Source organism: Telopea speciosissima, chromosome 7 (genome assembly GCF_018873765.1).
Source record: "Telopea speciosissima isolate NSW1024214 ecotype Mountain lineage chromosome 7, Tspe_v1, whole genome shotgun sequence".
Lineage (NCBI taxonomy): Eukaryota > Viridiplantae > Streptophyta > Magnoliopsida > Proteales > Proteaceae > Telopea > Telopea speciosissima.
Window position 1 is genome coordinate 9110666 of NC_057922.1, and position 6286 is coordinate 9116951.

Here is a 6286-nt window from a genome sequence, read left to right on the forward strand (position 1 = left end):
TTCTCTTTTTTTGAACATTTTTTACAGTGAATGAATGTTATTTGTTTGCCTTGCTTGTAGGAATATAGTTCTGGTGCCAATGGTTATAAAAGTTCTGTTCTCTCTGTGTTGGGTGCCTTATTTACTTCTTTCCCCTACAAAGCTTGGTTAGAACTTAGAAGAGAGTTTTGTATTTCTCGTTCTGATGTGTACAGATCTGTTAAAGATTGTTGGCTCACTTTGAACAGGTCGGAGAATTACATACACAGATAGAATTGGCAACTGGGAAGAGGAGGACCCATGCATGAATTGTTAAAGAAATTTAAAATTTTAGTTCTAAAAACACATTCACTTGTTATCAATTAATCAGCACATATCCTCAGGTTCATTTCACTCTCTTGACTTCTCAAATCACAGCTCTTCCAAAACCACATTCATCAATGAAGAAGCACACAATAATACATTTAACTATACTCATTGCATGTTGGCACCTTCATCATTCTAATTTCTTCAATATTATATGACCAGTGACATTCTTATTGGCCCATGTTGATGGTAATCTGATCAAAAGGCTACCAAGCAGCTGCATTTCTGATACACAAAATCTACTTTCGCCCGTTGTTCGCCAAAGGAATACAATATAATATTTTTAAATTAAATTTTAAAATCCAAAAATTTTCCAAATTGAAACAAACAGAATCTAAAGATATTAATTGTAAAGCAAGCAGTAGAACCAATGTGAGATACAAAGGATATATAAAAGGCTTAGAAATAAAATTGTGGAATGATAAATGGAAATAGTAGCATAGGGCTGGGCCTAACAAACAATCAAACATCTAGCAAGCTAAGGTCTGCATGTATATATATAAGGCTTAAAGTTTAGGCTTTCAAGCAAGCTTAGTTCTGCAATTTTGAAGGGGAAAAAAAAAACAAAGCTATTTGCAGGTCTTATATCACTCTTAATTAATTACCTCTTCCTTTTCGCGAAGATACTGTTGTGTGTCCTGGCTATCGATTTCATCATGTAATAATATATCTGCATGTTGGGCTCCAAACAGGGGGTCTCATCAACTTAGGACAATCATAAACATGTGCTGCTCCTTCCTCTGTAGAGAGAGATGGCAACTTCATCAAATCCAGTAGATGTTGGCTGCTGCTGCATATGGCTGTCAATTCTGGTAGCTCACATAACCTCATTTCCTCTAAACTTGGAAATGCATTGATGTTGATGACGGATTCTTCCCCCAGGTCCAAGTCCTTCTCCTTCTCCTTATTATCATCATCATCTTCTTCATCTGATACTATAATAAGGTTCACCAATTGAGGACATTGATATACCTTTAAAGTTTTCAATTTTTTTAGCAGCAGTGATACACTAGTACTAGTGAAAATTAAGCACCTCCAGATTGGGGCATTCTTGTATTCTTAAATGAAACAGATTAGTAAAGCTTCCAGATCGTGGAGGAGGAATCCCAATACATATTTTCTTGAGATCTGGACAATCTCGTACATATGTCACTATAGCCATTAGTTGGAACACATTTCAAACCCTTGCATGATATGAACTTCACAATCCTTTCTCGATATGGACAGTCTCCAAAAAGGTCCGGTAAAGCTGAAGAATCGATATCACAATTCCACAGGTGTAATTTACCTATGCCTTCAGCTAACGGCTTCAACCAATGGGAAAGCTTCACTTTTTTTTATTATTTTGACCTCATCAATACCTGTATGTGTGCCATTTTATCCCGCTTGCCCAAGTGTACAACTCCTCTAGCTTCTGCAATCTAGATAATACCCTTGGTGGTATACTATTAAGCTTTTGAGTATAACTGATGTTCAGATGCCTTAAATTGTTCAACTTTTTCATCTCCACGGGTAGCTTTCTTAAGTTCCCGTAACATTCCAAATCTAAAATTATGAGCTGAACCAACATTCCGATTTCTGGTGATAATTTTTGTAGATTGTCATATCAATCTAACCTCAAAACACAAAGGTCAACAAGATGGTATATTGAAGGTGGCAAATCCCAAAACAATCGCTCAAATCAAGTATCCGGACAGGCATGCACTCTAGGAAGTGTACTTGGGGAATGCCCTTAATAAGAGTACAATCTGTAAGGAGCAATGTGTGCAGTTGTGAACATTGATCTTGCAGTTGAGGTAAAGATCCTATCTCATTCATCATTAATGAAATCTTAGGTGCTTTGCCCCATCTTGAGGCATCAAGTGCCTCAGTTATTCTAGCACTTGCCTTTGCAATGAACTTGAGATAGTATTGGTACTTATTCAATGTAGATGGAGATGTGATCCACAAACTCTATACACGCATCACATCATGCATTTTAGGGTGTCCATCGCCAGCGTCCTCAAGCATAGATGAATTTCGAAGCTTTCCAACCAAAGATTCAACTTTATTTCTCAGGTCTCAAAGAGTTTGCATTTCATCACACATTAATGTTTCTTCATCAATGGCAAAATTATATAAATTGTTTCCCCAAATAGTAGAATCCTCGGGAAATAAACAGCAACAGCAATACAGGAAAAGAGGGATTGCTTGAATCGTTCCAATTTTACAAAACTAAACATGTGTTTTGAAAATACCTCATCTTCTATACCTTTAAGTTTTGAAGCTGACTGTTGCTCCAATTCACGTACATCGTTTTTTCCATTCTCCCTCTGTTTCCCATGTTGACATTGTGCCTCCAATAAGAGCGATAGCCAACGGCAATCCATCGCACTTTCTAAGAACCTCCTTGGCTAAGGGTTCTATTACTGATTTAGAAGTAATAGCCTCATCAACCTTCTGAACAAAAAAGACTCCATGCTTCATCTGTTTGTTCACTAGAAATAATTGAAGATGATCTCTTGCTGCAAAGCCGAGTCACAAATCTTATAACCTCTGCTTTTAATCGAGATGCCATTAATATTCGCAGCCGTTCTCCTTCTTTGGTGCAAGAATGCAGATTTCACCCAGATCAAACCAATATCGACATATAATTCTTTCTTTCCGACGATGACAGGCGAGACAAATTTTCTTTCAAATAGGTGTCATCTTGGTATTTGTTAGAATACAAGCCAAAGCCTTTGCCAATATCTTTTCGCATTTCAACGAAATTTGGTGTGGCTGACACGGGTGAAAATTACGGATTCGAAGTCTTTGGTATGCCGAAAATGCTCATACACATGTCGTAGGAGTGTGGTTTTGCCTATTCCTCCCATACCGTGCAACCCAACGACAACATACCTATCGTCCAGCACCGCATCTATGATCTCATGCTTCAATTTCTCTGCTGTTGTTTGGCCATCGAGAGAAATGGTGTCCAGTTTATTCCCTTTTCGCAAGAAGGCGCGGTCCAACCAGATTTTGGTTCTACTTCATACAAGTTGTCCACAACTTGTTTTAGCTCAACACTCTTTTGATCAGTTGATAGCCTGACCAGCAGAAGCAGTACTTTTGGCATGATCCACCACTCCTTCGATCATCCTCAGTTCGTAGGTTGTCGGCTTTGGATAGAACATTATTGACTTCACTGAACCAGCAATTTGCCTCTACAGATGCTTCAACCCCTTCTTGCTTCTTTTCTTCTTCTAGCTGTCGTTTTCGCTCTCTCTCCTTCCTGACAGAAAACCTGTTCTCTGTCTTAATTCTTCAATGTTCTCCCCAAGGTTCCGCAAGACCCGAAACTTAGCTTTGATAGGATCGATAACATATGTGGGGATCCATCCTAGTATTGGGCTTACGAAATCCATAATTCACACAGAGAGAGAGAGAGAGAGTGTTTGGCAGATGATTACAGGAGGTAAGCAGAGCTTCTTGAACGTTGGGATGTCAATTGTTGGAAGAAAAATGTTGGACAGCAGTGTACCTGTGTAATTTTGTCTAAACCAAATGGATCGAATAAGGACGACCCACTAACATTATTGGCTCCAACTAAGAACTCACCAGCATAGGTGATATTGACGAATGATTAATTCTATCAAAAATAGATTGTGTTGTTTGATCACGATTACCGATACATTAAGTTTATAAGTTTTAACTCATAGTTGGAAAATTAGGTTTTGATTGAATCGAATTGTCTGTATTGAATCAAAATTTTGGAAAATTTGATTCGATCGTCCTAGTCAAATAAGATTCAGTATTTTTACCCATGTTTTGACAGATTTAACCGAATTAAGTTGTTTTTTAAAAAACCATAAAATTGATTTACTAAAAAACTGAGTGGAGTAAAATAATAAATCTCTTTCCTAAAAGGTTAAAATAGTAAAAAATCCCCTCAACTCCTAGTCTTCCCTAGGATTTTTATCAATACAGATCCTCTACGGTGCACTGTCCATCGCAGCCTACGCGGCCCAGACAGAATGCCGCGTGCAATGTCCGCCTTACTCCTGTCCGAGCAGGGGTAAGGCAGAGCACAGGCCGCTATGGACAGCGCGCAGTAGAAAATCACGATCCAATTTTTATCCTATCATGTGCAGTGCACTATCCAGTGTTCGGTGCGCCACGCTTGAGAATCCAACATTGGATGGGAAATTAACAGAATCACTAATCAATCAGAGCATCTCGGCGATCTTCAACCAAACCCGTCTACCGAAAACAAAGAGAGGCTTCACCTTCTACTGCATGAATTACTTTAACTGTTGTGTAAAAAGATCCGAAAAAGGAAAGGGTGGAAAAAAGGATTGTTGTGCCTCTACTTTGTACAGAACAAACAAGACCGAAGGATTTAGTAGATCTTCTTATAAGATCTCTGATTTCCTCATCTGTCGCATCATGGAGTATTTTTGAAGAATGTTTATAAGTTGGTTCATAGTTTACAGTAAGAGTCCTGGTTCGTGCACCCCCAGGTACAAGAAAATAGCTTTTATTTTCCGCTTGTTGGGAGGGTCGTATGCTTGCTGTCGAGAGATGGACAGTTGCAGGTCGAAAGGCTCGCCGTCTCAAAGAGCAAAGTAAAGTCCTAATTCTTCTTCATCCCCATTTTGTTTTGTCGTCATGGGCAGTTTCGTAAGTTTACATCATAATAAGGATAGTTTGGCCATTTAAAATTTTGAAAATACAAATTATTCGTATGTTGGTAGGTTCGTGTATATTTTGGAAACACAGGGGAGGTGTGTGTATTTAAAACACAACTCAAGGGATGTCCGTGTAATTTAACCAAATTTTAATATGGCTTTACGAAAAGAAAGAAGGTAATTAAAAGAAAACATTTAAACAAGATAAAGGATGTCGGAAGGTGACTTGGCATCCACCATCACTTTCCATTTGTCGGCCACATGCTTTTGGACTGAAACTTTGGTATGCTACTAGGCTAGGTCTTTGGAAATCCAGGCCTAGCCGAAGTTGCTTCTTCTAAACTATAACCAGCTGGAAACTCCCAACCGTAACCCAGCCCATTTGAGCTGAATCCTGCTTGAAAAATGTTTGAGTTGGTGGATAGCAACACACACATATTGCCAAGATCAGCAACAACTGAACTATCACGTACAGCTTAACTACATAATCTTCTATGCATGCATAATTGTGTACGTTAGGGAGGGTTCCCCATGCTGCCGGTGTAGGAGGAATCTCCTACGCCACACCAATGATAACCTGTGAGACGGTATAGTCAATAAAAAAACCCACAATGGTCAGGGAAAAGAGAAGATGAATAGAAAAAAGGCAAAAAGCCAAATGACAATTTGTACGGATCTAGCTCCTATCCAGCCGTTGCGGGAGCTAGACGGTCCAGCTCCACTAAACGACAACAAAATCAGGGGTGGAGTGGTCATTTCACTTAGTGGGGCTGGACAGTCTAGCTCCCGTCTGGATAGGATCCTTTTCCCAAATTGTACATTAAGCAGACAGCTTGGGATCTTTTTTCTTTGTGCTTGTAGTGCTATACATATTTATAAAGGGAAAGTGTTTTCTACGGGGGAGTCACATGGGGGTGACATGACACCACAGATGCCAACGTGCACCGCTCCCCCCACAGAGAACATCATACTATTGGCAAGAGATTATTGTCTGGTTGTATAACCCTTGCACCACCACAAGGGCCAATGAGAATGCGCTAGGACATCAATATGGATGATATTTTTTATTTCACAGGGAAAGGTGAGGTAGTTTCACACGCTCCCAAGTCTAGCCGGAGGAACCACATGACCAAGCATCATTCTATAACACATTTAGGACAATTGCTAGGTCAGCCCAATTCGAGAGGTTTTTAAATAGGCCGTCTATTTCCACCATGCAGAGGCATAATTTAGCAATTCTTGGATGCCAGAATAAAAAAATATCTACTTGGTGGTGTTTCCTACTCCCTCTC